The sequence below is a fragment of the Zosterops lateralis genome (assembly GCF_965231275.1).
Source record: "Zosterops lateralis genome assembly, chromosome: Z".
In the NCBI taxonomy this organism is placed as follows: domain Eukaryota; kingdom Metazoa; phylum Chordata; class Aves; order Passeriformes; family Zosteropidae; genus Zosterops; species Zosterops lateralis.
In genome coordinates this window covers 56,893,209-56,914,807 of record NC_139800.1, presented here as the reverse complement: position 1 = coordinate 56,914,807, position 21,599 = coordinate 56,893,209, and positions in this window count along the sequence as shown.

Sequence of the window (21,599 nt, the reverse complement as noted above, 5' to 3'; positions counted from 1 at the left end):
AATTTGTGGTGACTCCTGCTGGAGTGCTGCTGCATACACAAAAACGATGGTAGCTGAAAAACTCAGTCAATGCATTTCTATCTAAATGTCTGCTGGTAAATGAGTTTACTCGCCAAGAATCAGTGCTTCATGCAAGCAAATTGAATCAGCTAAAGGATATGATGGGGAAGAAACTACTTAGTCTCAGATGCTGTAAATTAAAGTGGTTGTTATCCAATTTCAAGAGAAATTATTTTAGGTGAACACTGTGCAGCAAGCTGTCTACCTGAAATGGTGAATAACCTCATTTTTTTGAGGTGAAGCTTTGTTTTTGAATTTTATGTGGTGCAACTCTACCAAGTGTTATGGTATATTATACCATATTATATATGGTATATTATAATATAATATAATATAATATAATATAATATAATATAATATATATTATATATAATATAATATATATTATATTATATATAATATAATATAATATAAATTATATTATATTATATTATATTATATTATATTATATATATATTATATTATACTGTGTGAGGACAGTTATCTGGCCTCACACATCAGAGCAAATATGTTTTGAAGAAGCCTGAATGGTCAATAATGTTTATCATCAAATTAAGCTTTCTGCTTGGATGTAAATTTAAAAATGGTGCAAGGCCAGGACTTCAAAAAATGTTTAGAAATATTCTATTTAATTTTAAACCTTTCATGTTTTCATCTAGGATGCAAATAACGTTTGTCAAAGTTTAGCTCTGACCTGATGAAATTTAATCTATCATATCTAAATCAAGTGTATATTCAGTTTTTAAGTCTTAGGATGTTAGAGCAAATAGTTCTAACATCTTACAATACAGTAAAAAGATAGCAAAAAGTTTCATGTTGATGTTAAATAAAAGTGAGAATTTAAGTCCAGAAACAATCACCGCAAGTGATCTTTGTGGAATTTTCTTTGACAAATAGTAGACAGTTACATCACTAACTTAACTACAGTATGTTGATGCATTAAAGAGTAAATTTCAAACTCTCTGAATAGCCTGCAAAAATTGCTTCAAAGCTGTTACACATTTGCCACTACTTTAATAACTCCATATTAGTGGTTCTTCTATTATATCTACCTGTCATGTTGTCTTCTCAGAAAAGATTGAACATGTAATTCATATTACAACTCTATAAAATAATTATCCCTTCACTAAACCAGCTGTCATAGAGTCTTGTCAAACCGTAGATATGAATTTCAAAGGTCAGATCAGTTTGAGAATAATTGCATCAGTAATTTTAAAAATAATAAAAAAAAAAGAATGACTGCCTTAACAGCAAAATTAAGGTTGATTTTATGTTAATGCCCTCAACATTCATTTGTTTCATTTGCAGCATCCAGAAACAGAAAAGGTGAGGCGTGCATTATCCTGTAAGTGCCTTTCACTATCAAGCAGCAAACTCAAGTGATAACAGTGTAATTGGATAAGAAAATTGTAAGGATTGTAAATTTAGTCAAGAACTAAAAAAATTAAACAAAGGACCAGAGAGATCTCTGAATATGGGTTTGTTTTAACTCCTCAGTCAAATAGGTATTCTAAATTAATCTCTTTAGTCTGGTATGTTTGATATTCCTTTTTTTTTCTTGAGGTGAGGCTTTGCTGCTGTGTTTTCTACCTTTTGATTTGATGCAACCCAGTTCAGTTATATTGTACAAAACACAAACCTGCCTCAAACATCACTACAAATATGTGTCCAAGAAGCCTCACCATCAAGAAAATTAAAAAACCATTTGGCTTAAGTCTTTGGACAAATTAATATTCTGCACTCATCTGATGTCTTTTCCTAGTGATTACAGACAACCTTGAATTCTGCTTTATCTGAGAACATCTTGTAAAGATAAAAGGCAGAATACTAGTCAATCAGAAATTATATCATTGAACAATGTGGAGTTTCACAGAATCAAGAGACACTCTTAATTTATCTATGATTTCAAACAACCTTGAAGCAACTTGTTTTGCTTTATGCTAACCTCAGTAATTTGAAAAATGCTGTCCTAGATATTTGTTTCAATAATAAAAAAAATTAATTACTGAATACACAAAATCCACACTTAAATAAGAGTTTTATCTGACTTCAATTCCTCTAAGGAGGACTGTAGTACCATCACTCTCTTAAAAAAAAAATTAGGTTGAATATTAATAACAGTTGAATAACAGAAGAAAATTAGATATTATTTGAACTCAAAAGCTGGAATTTTCCTCTGAATTAAAATTTTCAGACTTTCTACAAATACATAGATAAGCCAAAGTGAAAGGATTACCAGTCTCCTTGCTTCAGGCATCTTCCCAGTTCTCTATAGGTGGTACCTTAACTCTCACAAGTAATATTCTAGTGGAAGTTTCTTTCTAGTTTTGTTGCGTTTTTCCTAGTTCATTGTTGTTTGCAATTCACTTGGTCTTGACTGTGTCCAACACCTGGAGATTTAACATGAAATTGAAGTCAAGGGTTAGAAGTTCTCCCCCAGATCCCCAGAGAATAATGAGTAATAGTATATTTATTGTTTAGGATTGCCTGGGGTGTAGACCTGCTGTTTCCTGGTTCTACAGCCATAAAAATCTATGCCAGCCATGTAGACTTGTTGCATTTTTGTGAGTCAATACTAGAAAAGCCCGCTTCTAACTCTCAGAGAGAAGTACTACTTTGTAATGGCACACCCTAGGTCTATTTTAAATAAGTCAGTGTGCTTGGGAAATTTCTAGGGTCATCTCCATATTTCAAGACTCTGATAGTGAAGTAGGGCCTCATGGGATTACAAATCTGAGGAGGTAGCAGAAGACTTCCTACTGAGTCCCTTAAAGGACACAAAAAACAATCATTAACAATCACCAGAAAGACATTCCTAAAAGTATGCAAAACAAGCTCTACGGAAAACACAAATAAAGGCGAGAGAAAGTAGAGTTTGCTCCAGCATTCTCTTCACATTTAAGGATTGCTGCTACTCAGCTACGGTAGGCTCTTCCTCACCTTCATGGAGACAGGATATTGTTTTTAATTTACCATAAGAAACATGTTGCCACTTTAAGTCAGAGATCAGAAGAAAAAGCTTTTCTTTTTCTGTAAATTTGAATATTAAACAGGAGGTACATGCATGTAGCTTCTTGTACAGCGTTATCACATAAGAAAAAATCAGTGCAGAGTCAGGCTAACTTTGCAGTATAGTAGACTCTTTTGACCTCATTACAGCCTCAAGACAAGAAAATTTTTCATCTATGACACATTATCTACCTCTATAGAGTTGTGATAGGATGAGAAGATGGAGGAAAAGAAATAAAAAAGGAATGAGCACCTGAAAGAAAACATTCTGAGTCAAGAGAAAAACACTATTTATTGAGAAGTTGAGAGGGGAAGCAGCTTCTGTTCCCCAGAAAAACCTTTTAGAAACAGTCACTAATCTACAACCAAAGCTCTTCAAAAAAATCCTGAAAAAGGCTTAAAAATCATTTTCAAGTAGCATGCTCCCTATGATATATTTTCATATAGAAAAGATAAAAAACCAGCAATGATATAACAGCTGAGTTTTCAAGACAATGCTCATGTCTCCAAACTAGTAATGAGTTGGTAAGTTGTAAAAAACAAATCTAAAAAACAAGATCTAAAACAGGAATGAAATCTAAGAAAGCTAGAAATTATTGCTTATGTTCAACTTCAATTGTTTATGTAGTTTGCACAACAATTTCTAGCAATATTATGAATAATCTTTCCATTTCTTTCTTTGTAAATCAAGTTTCAATAGATATATCACATTATTCAGTGTCTTGGTACATTAATCAGAGAAAACAACTTACTCCAGGATTAATATCTTATGAGTTTAGCTTGATGATTTCTTCTAATGATTACTTGACAGAGACTGGTGTAACAGTGAAGTGCCTGCAGTGAAGTGTCCCTAACCACAATCATATTGCCTCTACTTGTAATTTTTTCCCAATGATAATCCAGATCATCAAATATTTTTGTACACTTCATATCCTTATCCCTGGGGATACCAAGTGGGCAATCTCTCAGTGTAAAAAATATGTTCTATATGTTCAAACTAAACCTCTTCTTAACTTATTCTAATTTAAAGTCATTGCCTCTTGTCTACCACTGCAGGCATTGACAGAAAGGCTCTCTCTCTTATAAATTCACTTCATATAATACAGGTTTGCAAAAAGCTCTCCCTGGAGTCTTGTTTTCTCCAGGCATTAAAGACCCCAACCCTCTAGGCCTGCCTTAATGATTTTCATGCCCCGCCTCTGGTTCTACTTCAACAAGTCCTTGTTTTTCTTGCTCTAGAGGCACCAAAGATGGATGCAGCACTCCAGGTGGGAGAACAGAGAGGAGGGTAGAATCACCTTTCTTAACCTGCTGGCCACACTTCATTTTTTTTCAGACCAGTGTACAGATGAATTTCCAAGCTGCAAGCTCACATTGCCAGCTCATACAATGTGAGCTCATACATATTCCCACAAAAGCACATGCTACTGTACACATAAGGTCACACACTTATGGTTGGTGCTGTTAATTAATATCTCTCACTTCAGTCCACTTATGACATTTCAAACTTGTATTGTAAACATGACATCGTTCTGAATCTCTTTTTTGCAATCTCCCAAATCACTATCCAAGCAAACTAATCACTTGTAATTTATAGGTCACGTACCTCACAACTTAAACTGGACAGATTTCTTTGCATCCTCAGTTTCAGCAGTTCTAACTGCCTTGTATGTAAGATTCGTCACCTTAATTATCTTTTGGTCTTCTGTTGCATTTAATTACGCTATCTGCTGAGTCAGAAATGTTATTTTGGCATCACACAATTCTGTAATGGCTACTGATCTCACACAGTGCTAGGAACAATAGAAAACATGCAATCTCATAATTTTCATGGGTTTCCCTCAACAAGGACAAACAGAAGGGCAGTGAAAGCCTGTATCTACAACATTTCCCTTATACAAAGAAAACCAGAAATGAAAAGAACTTGAACTAAACACTGACCCCATTTGATTACAATATTTACATGTTGCTTCAACATTCAAGAAGCAATGTGTTACTATGAATCAAGAAAAAAGGAAAAGCTTCAAAGCAGAACATTTTTGATATTCTGAACTTACGAATTTCTCTTTGTGCTCATGGACTTAAACCCTACTTAACTTACGAGTGAAAAGACTTTAATGTATTTTCAGTTATTATTCTCCTTACACTCCAATCCTGTACCTCAGAAGCCTATGGATTTGAATATAGACAGCTCTTTTATCAGAGAAATACACTGAGGCTTTATCATGATGCATATCAAATAAACACAGTCAGAGAAATAGAAAAAAAAAAAAAAAAAAAAAAAAAAAAAAAAAAAAAAAAAAAAAAAAAAAAAGAAAGGAAAAAAACCCCTTACCCAGCAGTCAGAAGACCTGTCTACTTTTAAAAATTCAAAATCCATTATCTGTTTTCTAAGAGATTTCTCCATAATTATGAATCTGTCCCTGACTGGTATTCTTATAAACAGCTCATATACAACATCCTCAGGATTTCTTCACTCCCTAGTTACAGACAGTTCATGCTGAGAAGGCTGGCTATTTATTCCAAAGCTCCCAATGCTTTACTCATTACAATAGCCAGTTGCTTGGATGTTAGCTTCCCTCTTTAAAATCCAGGCCCTAGAAACTTCTGAATTGTGTGCAAAAACATAGTGCAAAATTCACAGATTATATGCAACCAATTGAGATCTCATTTGCTTGATGGAAATTAAACAAATTAGAAGCCAGGTTTGATAGCTGAACTACCTGCTTTTCATATAGCACTTTTTCCTCCCCATTCTTCTATCCATTGATCCTTAATAGGAGGTGAGGCAATATTTTTTACCCCTATTGTTCATAAAGAAAACCAAACTAAATCACTTGAGATGATAGCTCTTTAGTGTGGAACTTGTGAAGACCTTTCACCACCAAGTCTCAGAAAACTCACAAAGCCTAAATATGATTTAGTCTCTTAAACTATTTCCCCTACCAATGAGTCCAGGTATTCTAGGAAAAAAATCAGCAACTAGTGTTATTTCACAGGTGTTGGATCAGAGAAGTTCTCAGAAACATGTAGTAATCTAGAGAATATACTGTGTTGTAGTATATCATACCATGATATAGCCAAGAACTGAGTTGTCCTGCTGTCATCAGAAAAAAATTCCAACATACATAATGTAAGATATTTGCTTGTATGCCTCAGTAATCTTCCATCTTTTGGAGCCAGCTGGCCAAATAATGCATCCCCATCTTATTTTTCTGATTAAAGTCTACATTATTACAAAGTAGTTGTCAGCAGTAATAAAGTTAACTAGGAAAATACTACTAATTAAAAGTAAATTAGTATTTTAACATAGTTCTTTATCCCAAGGTTAATTACATTGGTTTCCTGAGGTGCTCTCTTAAGATTCAAAAAACCAGAAGACCTAGAGTCAAATACTGCTACAGACAAACCCCAGAAATCTGAAATTTTACATTAAATGGACAAAGAAAGAAAAACCCTGCACTCATAACTATCCATGCTACAGTTCATTTAGTTACATGTAGATCAGTGGTTAATACATAATCCAAGGAACAGAGCAGTTTCAAGTGCTTAAGTAGTATCTCATATTAAACATTCTAGTTTTAACAACACAGAGTTTAATTCCAGCAGAAGCAATCCTGAAAATCTATTGGGTGCAACTGTTGATACTGGTTCAACCAAAATGATGATCCTTGCTTTTTCATGTGCAAAAGACCAAGTTTCTGGTGCAATACTTCACAGACACAGTTGCTGCAAGACTTCACAGATACAGGTAGATGCAGTGTGTGCTACAGAAATATGGGCTGCCCTGAACCAGGGTCTGTGCGCAACCACATTCTCTTCACTTCTGAACTGTTGGGTCTTTACAGCATTGTATAATATAAAATCAATTGCAGATTTAAAACCAAGTGTTAAAGTAGAAAGCTATTTAGCGTGTTCACCTATATAGGACATGACTCATGGTAGATTCAACAGAGAATTCTTGTCAAGCACCTTCTTTCTTCCTGGTATATTACAATTCAGAAGTATGGCTTGGAATGCCTTGCAGGTTTAATTTAATTACTGTAGCACTGACCTTTTAATACTATTAACAAATAATCCTTTGTCCCTCTAGACTAGACTGTTTATTACATTTTCTGCCCACAGCTTAAAGCACATTGATTCCCAATTACCAGTTTATAAAAGCCATCTTTTTACTGCCAAGCCATCTTTGATGCATGACTTTTCTGCCCACTCCCAAAGTGGTTTTAAAAGTATACAAGTCAAAAGAGATAATTATGTGATTAATTAAAAGTTACAGGAAAAACAAAGATATAAAAACAAAAATATAAACGTTAAATTACTGCAACAAGGTGTCTGTGTACCTTCTGCGCTTGTATTATCAAAAGACATTTTCTTACCATAGAAGCTGCATTTTTGCACTGAGAATATTATTTGTCAAGAATGAGATAAGAGAATGACAACTGAAGTCATATTAGAGTGGGATCACACTAGAGATACAGTGTTTGAAATGATATGAAATGAGTATCATTGCTGTCCCAAAATATAATAACTTAACATTGCAGGGTAATATAAATTTACAGTTACAATTTCTAAGCACGAGCTTTCTCCCCAGGTGCCATAAATTGACCCGGAGGAGGAAGGCAGGTAGACCTCGGTTATGAGCTAAAAGGGTCGCATGTCCTGTATCACTACATAGATTTTTTTTATGGGCATCCTTAAAATCCTTCTATCATTAGGACAATATCAGGATTGCCCAATGACATTGGTTTGGGTGTTACTATATGTTTGAGGAGTTTCAGCGCAATGTGAGTTTAGACCATCATAGATACCAGAATTTCCAGACCATACAGTACTTGGCAGTGTCTACTACCCCTGCCCTCTTCTTGTGCTACAGCTTGTTGTTTTGGTGTAACAGCAACTATGCTGGAAAAGGCTCTTCCATGAATTTCTCCCCACATTCATTGGCCTTATCTTGAGCTACAACTACCTAAAACACAACAGTGTTTTCCAAGTTCCATTTTGGCAGGGATTTTTTTGGCAGGGCTGTACACATCTGTCTGTCAACCATTGACTTTTTCATAAGTTCTCCAGTGTTTCTTGAACATTAACATGCATTTTCTAGACATATAATTATTACGTCTTCTTCCATAGTTTTTCCAAACTAGCAGGTTTAATCTCTAAGTTCAAACACCACTACCAATTGTTCCAGTGTTTTTGTCTCAGAGCCAGCACAAATTTAATATCCCATATTTATTCATTGTTTAGAGTAAGTTATGCACTCAGTTGCATTCTACATTGCTAAAGAATCCATGATCATATTGGTGAATAAATAGACTTCTTTTGCCAACAAAAACATAGAAAATTAATATTGAGCATAAGAGTATCCTACAGTCCCAGATGGATCTTCATAGGGCTGGTGACTGGAGAACTCAATATGACCCTACAGATCTCAAGGTGTTCAACTGGTACAATTGCAAGACCCTGCACCTTAGTCAGGTCATCCCCATCTTCAATACAGACTGCAGGGTGAACATACTGAGAACAGCCCTATGTGGAGATATTAGAGGCTGAAGAGCTCAAGATGAGCTAGCAATGTCTGATTGCAGCCCAGAAACATGATCATAGATCCACATAGGTGTATGAGACCTGATGGGATGCATCCCAGAGTCCTGAGGGCTGAGGGTAGTGGCCAAGACTCTCTCCATGATATTTGAAAAGTCATGGCAGCCAGGTGAAGTCCTAGTTGACTGATTAAAGGGAGATATTGTACCAGGCAAGGTCAAACCACTACAAGCATCATCCCATATCTACATATGTAGAAAAGTCCCTATCTTGGTCTCAGAGCTAGTCCAGAATACCAGTGACTGCCAAATCTACCTCTTCTGTGCATATGTAGTGATATGTACTGAAGACAAAATGGTTTCTTGGTCTTCAAGGAGTTTTTGAATGAAGCCTTTAGGTCTGTGTATTTTCAGTCTGAACACTTTTGGAATGCATAAACATGTTTACAGTACTGAGGTCCAATATTTTTTCTAGCATTACTGGTCAAGTGTTCCTTTGACACAGTATTTATCTCATTCAGTTCATTGGCTTCACAAACTCTGTGTTAAACACCTCCTGAAAGGAGTGAATGAGCATATATATACCAGCAATATGCAAAGATATCTACCGCCTCAAAGTGGTTATGTGTTTATCAACATAAAGGATCAAATGTAGGCTAGACTATTCAGTGAAAAGGCACAAGTGTGGGAAAACACATGATGTTGTTGATTAGATACTTATTTATGGAAATCCACCTAGCTGTCTATAAATTTGAAAGTATAGCAAAACTGCACAACAAGCTCAATCATCACCTTTTTAATCTATCACATCTACATCTTCACCTTAGTGTGAGAGTACCCTTTTGTTTTTTCCATTGCAGTTCCAGCAGTGATCTTTGAATCGATTGATAAAGATCAACTAAGTCATGGTTTTTGTTGAACAAAGTATATTGGCCACAGAACCTATGCAAATATCAAACTTGATTATCACATTCATTTTTTGGTGGGTTTACTGAATATTTTCTCAGGAACTGCACAAAGGCTTCAGGTGGAACAGCTAAAAAAATCATTTTAGTCTTGCCATCTGCCAATCACTCATGCAGTCTAACTTAATTCCTGTGTGCCATTAGTACTGTATTTGCAGCACAGCTTATCACCTTGATGGGCAGCTCTTCTTTACATCTAGATCTAAGGCTGTACACAGAACAAGCTTTTCTGTAAAATTAACCCTTTGCTAAGAATCACAAGTTTTAGTAAGTTTGGGAGTAAAGCCTACTGCACATCACCACAGCAGTCTGTAATACACCTATATACGACCAGGCTCCATCACAGAGGGTCTCAGATTCATTCCTTGGTGAGAGATGGGAGCTCTTTGCAGGATCCAAGAAGATCTACAGCAAGCCAAGGGAAGTCTCTTATTGTTTGAAGAGGATCATACTACAGCAAAATAATTCAGAACAGCATTCCGTGGGCTAATAGCAAATTCTGGTACTAAAATGCACAGTTCAGCTTTTTTCTTCACCAGTTTATTGCTTGCCTGAAGCCACACTGGCACAGGGGAACACATGTCTATGCCCAGCAGCTGCAGCGCAGCAGCTAACTAGAGCAGAGGATAGTATGCTAGCTTAAACTGTGAGATATAGTCTTGGGACAGGGTAGACTTGCAGCCATGCTTGTTTAAAAGCATAACCCATTATCTCACCTATCAAACAGGCAGTAAGCTGGTTATTTATAAGCTGTTCAGTTGCCACTGGAATAATGTGAACATTTGACTCAAAGAGTTAGGCTTCAGTTTGTTATCGTAGTCACATCTAAAAACACTTAAGAGACTACTTCATCCTAAAGAATTAATTGGCCTAAAATATATATAAAGAAATGGGATGAGAGAGTGGATCTTTTACTTTATCTTACATGGCATTATATCAGGTTGCACATATCTTGAATGAAATTAAGCGCAATTTTGGAGCTGAAACTTAGATAATACCATTTTCTAAGAACACTGATACACATATAAGCATTAGAAGTTAACCACAAAAAGACCCATTTTCTGGCCAAAGGAGTGGACAAACTCAGGTTACTGAGCTTAAATGCAATGCAACACCAAATGTGACTCAGATCAACCAACACTCCTTGATTCACAAAGAGGAGCAAACAGAAAAAAGACCAGCTACAGCTGCCCAACCCCTCCTCACCATCACATCAAGTGAAAAAGCAGCCAGTGTGTCTCTCCTGCACCCGTTTCCACTGCAGGGCAGAAATCGCTTTATTATTGATATGTCAAGTTCCAACAGCTGCTGTGCCAGCATCTCAGCTTGGAGTACTTGACAGAAAAGTAGGAGGGAGAGCCAGAGGGGAAGGATAATCTCTGAGGGCGCTTAATTTTCATTCATCTCACTGGAAAAAGAGCACTTACACAAGTAATTTTAGTTTTCTGAACACCTTTCTACCTCTGCCTTCAAGCAGCCCTTTTTTTTTCCCAAAACACAAAGCAGTATCTGACTCTGTTCAATTGTACTCCACCTACTGCACCTTTTAGTACAGACTTCTTTAATAAAAAGATAAAGTTCTGAGGAGAAGCAAAGCCCTACAGCAGCAAAGCTGTACAGAACAGTCACCAACAAGTAGTTCACCGAGCCATCAAAGGGCTATAAGTACTTGAAAAATCTGAGTAGCTTATGTTTCTACCGAAGTTTACCCTGTAGTTATGAGTCTAATTCAACTTCTTAGTTAAACAGCAGAGACCATGCTCTCTTATTTTTATTCTAACTTTTGAGGATTTTGTGAGATTTGATTAAGATGCAGCTTCACCAACCAAAATATATTAACTACACAAAAATTAAGAAATTTCCAGTCTGTTGCACAGCACTTAATTATTGGCATGCCTTCCCAGAGGATCCTTTTTCCCCCCTTTTATTCTTTCCATCTGTTCACATGAGTGACTCATTCCCCCATCATCACTAGAGCTCACACGAATCCAGATTTTTATCCAAACTATCATTTCTTCTAAACAGAAGAGTAGCAATAGAAAGATGCAACTTCCTCCACTCTGAAACAGTGTAAGGGCTTTATTTTCTATCACATATTATTTTTCTGACTTCAGATGATAAGCTATCCTATTCCTATTCAGCTATCACCATAACCATCTATTTCTCAAACCATATTCCTGAAAATGACTGTAGGTTCAACAATCACTCTGATGTTATTTGGTCTGATATCTTTGATGGCCGATGCATTCAACTGGCTGTTTGATACATCCATAAGTTGACAATGGTCCTCTTTCATTCTTCTAAAATCTGTTCCTTGGGGAGACTACATACATATTCTGGAGTCACTATGCGTATCTCAGAAAATCAACATAATAACAAAATTAACAATAGTGTTGTCTTGTTGGGAAATTTTTTAAGACAAATGAAATGCTAATTTTTCTGAATTAATTGTTTTACTGAAAAATAATCAATTGTTACAGAGAGTTTACTACATTAAAGACTCAAAATTATATTAATATTTACAATTTATACTATTCATTTATCATATACTAAGTGTAAACATTTCGAAAACACATCTTAAGAAAGGATATATATGCCAAAATTCCTGCAACAGCTGCACTTTCAATGCAAGATATTTTCTCTGCCAAAAGGCTGAGTTCTGTGGCCATGCTACAGATCACCCTTTAGAGACTGCAAAAGAAATATGGATCTCCAGTGGACAGAGTTCCTACTCATGTTAGGACATTTTATTTTTACAAATTATTTTGAAAAAAAAAAAAAATATATATATATATATAAAAAAAAAAAATTCCTGTCATTCAAGAAGAAATTATTGTAAAATCAGAGTAAATCATGGATCATATTTCGGTGGATTCACACTGTGACCAGGCTTACAAATTATTCTGAGATGCAGACAAACAATGCTCACTGATTTCAAGAGGAACTATATGTTTCAAAAATGTCTAAAATCAAACCCGTTATTTCTCAAGTAAAGGCTGAATCCAGATTATTTGGGGTATTTGGACTCTGAAAGTAACTGTTCATATTCCAGTGAATAGTCATTAAGTCTGGTAAATATCACAATCTCAAATGTCACAGAATGGCTTCAGTTGGAAGGGAACTCTGTCCCACCCACCTCCATGGGCAGGGACTCTGGCTGGGGCTTTGATCATCTTGAAATCAGGTGGATCAAAGCCACATCCAGCCAGGTCTCAAACACTTCCAGGGATGGGACATCCACAACTTCTCTGGGCAAGCTATTCCAAGATCTCACCACCGTCACAGTAAAGTATTTATTTCTTATGTTTAATTTAAACCTACTCTCTTTCTGTTTAAAGTAATTCCTCCTTGTCCTATCTGTACATGCCCTTGTATAAAAGCCCTTTTCGACTCTCTTCTAGGCCCCGGCTAGGTACTGAATGGCTGTGTGGTTTCCCTATGGACTTCTCCAGGCTGAAAACCCTAACTTACTGAACCTCTGCTTCAACTCGCCACCTGGAGATGTACTCCAGCCTTGCCCATCTTCATGACCTTCCTCTGGACTCACTCCAGCAGGATGAGGTCTTTCCTGCACTGGGAGCACTGCAGGTGAGGTCCTAGAACAGCAGATGTGCAGGATCTCCTCCCCTGCTGGCCATGCTGCTTTGGATGCAGCCCTGGACATGGTAGGCTTTCTGGGATGTGAGCACATTTTGCAGGTCTGTGTCCAGCCTTTCAATTACCAAACTCCCACAAGCCCACTCAATCCATTCTCCACCCAGTCTGTACTTCATGTTCTTCATATGGCCCCACCCCTCCAGCCTGTCATGGTCCCTCTGTATGCCATCCTTTCCCTCCAGCATGCCACCTGCACAGTTCAACTGGATGTCATCTGCAAACCTTCCAAGAATGCCTTCACTTCCTCTGTCTATATCACTGACAAAGATGTTTAGCGGCATTGGTTGCCATGAACTTCTGAGGAATATCACTTTCCACCAGACTTTAGATATTGAATTATCAATATTACAGATACTAAAAACTAGACTTTTTTTCTTTTTGCTTTGTCATGCAGTTTGCTAAAACAGGTTTGTTACAATTCTGTAAATGTGGCAGTATTAATAGTAAAATTTTTCTCAAATGGTTCCAACTGAAATAATCTTTAAACATTTGTATACCCAGTTAATTACATGCCTCAATACAGATTTAACCATTGCATACCGAAAATATAGAAAATCAATAGCATTATACAAAGTATACCACACTGGGAAATATATTGCATTATCACTAAATATGAACCCAGGTCCCAAAAAGTTTAATGTCAGGCAAAGCAATGAATCTGGAATAGAGGCACATAGAGGTGTATGACAGACATATCATCCCCCCTTGTGCACTACAGGGAAAATCTGTAATTCGCTAACTGCTATCTTTTACCTTTTGTAAAAGTTTTCTTGCCAGATGTCCACCCCTAATAATTCAATCTTAACAACTCTGATGGAGAATTTCCAACATGGAATCCAGACTCAATTTTCTTTGCTAGTTCATTTTAATACATGGCTTTTAAAACACAAATTTGAGCCAAAGGAAATATTTAAAATAACATACCCCTAAAGGTACTGGCAAATAATACTTAATACATGGTTAGGAGATATTTTCTAGCTATTAGAGTGTTTATATAAACATATAATTTATATTGAATTTTATAATTAATTAAAATTTATGTAACTAATTTGGCTTCTCTGCCAAACTAAAAGTAACATTGAGTAAAAAAGCAGATTCTATTGTTAAGATCTCTTCAAAGTTGAAAAAACAGGGATTAGATCAAGAGCAAGATCAGTCATATCACAGCGAAGATAATAATATCAGTTCATTTTAGCACTGGACAAAGAGCAAAAAATAGTGAATAAATAGATTTTTTACACAGAGTAGAGGCAAAATTAAAGAGGGAAAGCTCTCCACCTCAGTAATATGAAATTACTTTCTCTCCCTGTCTTGTAGAAAACGTGCATCAGTAAATACCAAGATTACAATTCAAACACAAGAAATATCAACATTTTCCAATACGATATCGTATTGATAGATTTTTTTTTTCTCAGCTCTAAACAATGTTTCATTTTTATACATGTACTGTGTACAAGTTTATCATTCAGAGCCTGATCCTTGGACTGGGATCTGATGCAGAGAGTTGTGGGCAAAGCAAGGTATAAGGAGTCTCGTGTGTAAAAGACACAAAAGTCTTAAATACATTATTTCACAGACTTTTTTACTAACACCAAAATACAATAACACAGAAGTAATGTGACCCATTGTAACTGCAGTATAGTATACCATATATATATATTTATATATATGTCTGTGTCTGTGTCTGTGTCTGTGTGTGCTGGTTCGTAAAACTGTAAAAACATTCTTTAGATAATCTAATGCATAGATTAAATTAATCATTGGAGAAATGTCTTCTTTATTACAGTATTAAATAATATATCAAGACCAGGTATTTTACCTCAGTTAATGATTTAGGATTTTTTAATGAATTATTTACCTTGAGAAAAAAATCCATTTTATTCTGTGAGTAAAATCAGAAGCGATTACAAATGTTGAAGCAATGATTTTACAGTTTTTAAAGTAATGATATGTTTACCCTGATAAATTGCATTCATTTTTGGTAGTTACTTTACTCTTCTGAAAGAGATCTCTTATTTGGAAAATTGAGAACCCTAAGGAAAAAATATTTGTTTTCATGTACCCATCTGGTGAGTTGAATATTGACTTTTGCAAAGCATTTACTTTCAGTCATCTAGCCTAATAGCCAGTTCTATTGTTTTTTTATTACCAGGAGCTTCAAACTAAATAATAGAGTTTGCGTGCACAAAAGCAAATGTTGACTATGTGAGAACAGTAGATAAAATGCCATTCAGTCAGATACACACAAATTTTCTTAACTTATTTTACACTTTTTCACCTGGCCTTCAAAAAACATCCAAAACAAACCACAAAGCTGTCCATGAAATTTCCTGAAGAGTATTTTTTTTTTTCTTACCCACCTGTATAAATTGAAGGATCTTTTTGGAACAAAAATAGTCCATGCAACATCACCATCCCTATGCAGCTCTGTCCACACTGGAATAAAGCAAGTCAAGCACAGAGCAAGTTGCCAGAGGGTATTTCAGGATAATATCATAGCATTCGACTTGCATTTATCAGCAGAATATTAGGATCATTAGTTAGCTTCAACAAGCTCTTAAAACCATCAGGAGTCTTCTCTCTTCATAGAGAGGAAAGTCACAGGTTTTCTATTTGAAAGGGAAGAAGCTTCAGAGCATTTCCACATTCACCAGTGCCCTACATGAAGAGCCAGGAACTCTGGAGTAATTTACTTTGGAATAACATTACAATCACAAGACTTCCCAGCTTATTAATCAGCTGTCCTTCAACATAATTTTGGAAGAAATTTCTTCCTCTTCTGATGTAATTATAGAATCATAATTTCATTGAGATACATGTACAATGTTACTCCTGGTGTATCTTTAAAATTATGGAATGCTGTTTATCTCATTAAATGTCTTCATACATGACAGAACTACAAATAGTATATTATCTCCAGAGAGTGTATGTTTTTGATCACAATCAAATATTTTAAAAACAAATCATTACCATCTCACACTGAAAAAGCAAGATTATTTAAATTATTTCTTAGCAGAAAGTTGCAATTTTCTTCATAAAAATGTTATAATATGTGTTGTCCAAGGCAGCATCCCGCTGAGATTCTGTTTTGTTCTCTCTTGCTAACTTGTATATTTCCATCCCTGGAAGAATTCATGTAAACCTTCTGATTAAAATGGTGGATTTTACTCACAGCATATGACAAAATGTAAACTTATAAATATCTGCCAAACTAAAACTTTTAAAAGGCAGCTAGTTGGACTATAACTTTTACTGAAAAAACTGAAGTTTTTTCTAAAAGGTAACTGCCAAATAACTCTTATGGTTGTTAAACTTAATTCTCTAGTTGCTATTTTTTTAATTTTATTTTTAATTTGCTGTTCAGGTATAAGGCAGATCATGACTTAACCATATTGCACAACAAGAAAGTCCCAAGAAAGTAATTTAAATGCATGTTTAAATCAGAGCTGCTTTTTAAATGCTCCAATAATCCGTGAAGATATCAGACAGAAACCATCCCATGACTAGCTACCTATCGGTCATTTGTATAACCTTGTCTCTTCTTGAGATCTTGTCTCTCTTCATGCAGTCCTTTGTAATTCCCAGCTCCTACCATAGTCCAAATTTGTAGCTGACAGGGGTGTCATATTTTTCCTCTAAGACATTTATAATAATCTGACACCAAACTACGTGGCCCTTGCAGCCCTGGCCATCTTTCTCACTTAGTGAGATGTCTTTTTACAAGAAAAATTTACTTATGAATGAGTATCAGATTCTTTCCTCCAATCTCAATAATCAAGCTGATCCCTCACTCATTCTTTTAGTTAATATCAATGTATTTTTTTTTTACCAGCAGATACATGCTTGAAAACATTTCTCTGTTCTCCAATAGCTTGCAGTGTCATTAGAAACAACTGAGAAGTCAGCTTCTGTACCATTTTTAGTTCAAAGTAAACACTGAAAATAATCACAAACTGATGGGGAGGAGAGAGTAGAAATTATATTTTCTTTACATAATTGTTCCTGAAGGAATTTGTTATTTCAGTTTTAAAATTAGGAGCTGAATTCAACTACAATGAATGTATCCAGATAGTATACAATAATTTATCATTGGAATTTATCAACTGTCATGCAGGCACAGCACAAAGTATTTAGAAAGATAATCTTCAATTTATGAAAAGGTAAAAAAAAAACCTGCTTTTTTGTTTAATGGTGGTCACTACTGCATTAATAGCTATTAGACAAGAAAAAAAACTCTGCATATTCATCACATGATGCTGTTCTTCTCTCAATATATGATTATATTTCTTTTAATACAGCAAAAGATAGTTTACAATTTATGAGATGGCTTCCTATTATCAATTCTCCATAGAAATTTTTGCTGTAGTCTTCAAAAAGACCTTCACAGATTTTCACAACAGTAGTTGTGCCAAAACATTAGTAAAACTGAACAATTTTTATATGGCTCAGGCCATAGGCTCGGGCTTTTTAAACCAGCACACGGCACCTTCCGCTTCTGTCACTCATTCCCACTTCTTTTTCTTACACATCCATTTTTGTGACTAGATACTAAACTTATATAGGTGAAAATTTTTTTTCATATGTGCTTGAGTTCAGGAGGGTAAGAAAAGCCAAAAAAAAAAAAAAAAGTCCAGAGAAGAATGCTATGTTACATGTTGATCTGGATTTTACATTAAATATTCTTCCAAACATGATCATTACTTCCTTTGAATTATTTGAAAACTGGAAAACTTAAAACACAAAGTACAATAATCTAAAGATAAGAGTATGAATGACTTTCAGATCCCAAATAATGTTCAAATAATAATCAAACTGTTCCTGACAGTTTTCTGGACCTTGCTTATTCTCGGTATGTATCTAACCTGATAGACCAATTAAGGAAGCCTCTGCTTCACTTTTATGAGTTTTTAACATCCTATTTTAGCATCCTATTACACAGTTAGCATTCGTAACTGATACAAAATCTATATAACATGTAGATAAATTTTATAAATTTAAGTTTTTAAAACACATTTTTGTACTCAGCAAATTAATTACCAAAATCTGTATTTTTTTAATGTGATTTTTAAAGGAACTAGAGGAACTAGTTACCAACTGTTCTGTAGTATATGTCAATACAAAAAGCTGTTATTTTAATTCCTTAGCACACTTTAACTACTTGTTAATTAAACCATAAAATACATGCTATTTTGATTTAATTTGTTGACCTTCTAAGTGATTAAAATTTGCCTTCATAAAATTTTCTTTCCATCTGAAAGAATATTACTTCATTCTTCATCACATTTGGGCCAGAAAGGCCTTGCCCAGGATCAGCTGGAAATGAAATGAACAGATTCAAATTGTTTAGAGAGATGTGTTCCAGAGAATCATTCCAAATATTTTCTTCATTGACTTCACATAGAACTGTGGCATACCTGTTTGAAGGACCATGAGAATACCACATAGGATTTTCTGGGGTTTCAGTAAATGTAAAGTTCAAAAAGAAGGGTAAGAGGCACTTTATGCTATATTCAGTACAATTGCTGTGAGCAAAAATTTTTAGGGGAATGCCAAATCTAAGCTACAATATATAGTACTTCTTATTGAGGAAACTAGAAAATCTCACCTTTGATGGCTACTTGTCTTTTCATAATAATAAGGATAACAAAAAAATCCTAATGTATTTCATGTTATTAATTCCCAGAAATTCATTAACATACACAATTTAAAATCCACTGCTGTGATGGTAACTCTTCTTCCTTTCTTATTTTTGTCCACTCAGTGAACTCATATATCCAAGTTTTATATCAAGGCTTTCAGGGGAAGAGAATGGTGATACTTTGACACACATGAATAGTGGAACATCTTCAGGTTACCCAAAATGTACAGCTGAAACACCGTCACAAAAACTCCAGCAGAAAATCTGAGGCATTTTTTCCAAATACTGAGCCTGTTATCTCCACTAGTCATTTAGAGGAATCACTTGTATCACTCTGGAGATAAGAAATACCACAGACCAGTGGCCACTGGCTCACTTTTCCCCTCCTCTTGTGGTGGGATGAAGACCAGAATTGGAGACACAAAAAGGTAACGATCACAGGGTGAAATAACAGTTTACTGGAAACAGCAAAGAAATAACAGTGACAACAATACTAAAACCAAAGTGTAAAATCAAACAGACAGGCAAACAATTCACAATTCAAACAATTCATCTGGTGGAAACTGGTGCCACTCAACTGCACATACTGGCAAACTAGAAGAAAGACTTGATCCCCCTGCACATGGCTTGAGGGGGTATAAAATAGCCCTGGGGTCCTGGCCTTGCCCCTCCCAGCTGCTGCAAATGTTAAACCTATCCTGGCCAGAACTAGGACAAGGTCAAAAACTCTCTTTTTTATTTCCGAGTTGGTGTGAAAGCTCCCTGTTCAGCCAGTCCAGTCTTCTTGTCCAGTAGCATTTCTTTTGGTGCATGGGGACAGCCCATTCATGTGTCTGTAGGAATTCCTTCATAATGTCCAGCCTTTCTGGACCCCTTTGTTATCAAAGACTGTTTCTCAGGGATCTGTCTGAACCAGTGTCCTGAAGAGGACAAAATCGACACTTCTGAAATCCAATCCCTTCCTTACTTCATCAAGAATTTAAAACTCATTATTTTGTTATCATTACTAATATGAATGTAATTTGAATCCAAACCACTTAAAAATCTTTAGCTTTCTACTGCATAATTTTGTTTTCAAGACTCAGCTTAGCAATGCAACAAACAGATCAGTAATAAATGAGACTCTCAAATGGCAAGAAATTCAACTGCCTGTTTCCCATAAACAATAGAGAACTTCCAAACTGCATGTTCAAAGTCCAGAAACTGGAAAACAACAAAATATTAACAGGCAGAAATCTAGCTCAAAAGTCCATTACTCAGAGCATGAGCATAACTGTATAAAACTATACATTAAAATATTATGGTTTTTATTAACAAACCTCAGAGCAATGCTGTTTTATTTAGATGACTGTTAAAACCACTTCTACAAAGCAGTTATTTCCAATCAATGGTTTAGTTTACTTCTATATAAAACGAGTCAGCAGTTAATATTGTTGATATACAGAGCTTCCTTTTCTGAGAGAAAGTTATGAGCAAAATTGCTGAGCTTCTATTCTGAACATTTTTATCATTATTGAATATTTTCATGAAGAGAAGGAAAGACCTTGTTCAGGATGGGAAGGTTTAGAAACCTCTGTGTATATTTGAAAAAGGGAAAAATTATGCATAAAGGCCTTAAAAAATAGCAGCTAAGCAGCAGTACTGTAGGAAAAATATTTCCTCTTAAAGTTTGAGATTATTAGTACAATAATTTTGGTAGCACCAAAATAATCTGCACAGCATTATACATTTATTAGAGGTCTCTGGGTTGTATACCCACAGGATACACAAAAGCAGCAAGGCAAGAGCAACACAAGCCCCAGTGCTCCTGCACTGATCTTACCCTCTCAAAGCCCCACTACTGATGATCAGTGATGTCTGCCGTTCTGCAGACACAGCTAGACACTTACCATGGTAAACTGTGTAGTCTGCACGCAGACTATTCTCAGCTGCACAGCTCCTCTGAAGTGAAGCCAGGCACTGTTCATGAGTCATATTCATCTGTACAGAGCTTGGAGTCTAAAAAATTTATTTTTAATACTCCAAGTTTCCATCCCAGCAAAAAAAATGTTCTACAGAAAGCTTTTTAGCTAGTTTCATCCTCTCAGTAACATATTTACAAAAGCAACAGATAGAAAAGAAGAGCGATTAATAATTTTTTTACATATAAGAGACACAAAACCTCATATTCTGGCCAGAAACATGTTTCTAAGGAATGGGTTTGTATGAATGAAAATTCATGAGTTTATTTTCTCTAACTGATACAAGTGAATCTACCAGTGACTGAATAGAGGTGTTCAAAGCACACAGAAATGAAGTCGTACCTAACACAGCTAAGCACCTATAACAGTTTAGGGAAAAATAGTTAAGAGATTGATTGGGGTGCTGACCCTATCCCTAAGATGACATGTGCATACAGCGCAGCAGTACACTTTTCTGCCAAGTGTCTCCTCCATGTCTTTATCCTTGCCATAACTTCAGTTAAGAAAGTCAATGTCCTCACAACAAATAACCACAAAAAGCCAAGTAAAGATTGCAGCATCGCATGCTGCCTTTTAGGACCTATTCTTTAGGGGATTGGAAACCAGAAGGGAAGGAGAAGTGTTCAGAGGAGAGACAAGTGTTAGTCAAACAGGTTACCAGACTTCTGCTGCTTTGCCAATAACAGAAGAGAGGTTAAGTACAGGGATTTCACAGCTTGGTGATGCTTTCTGTAAAGGATCATCTCCTTTAGGTAATTTTCCGTTT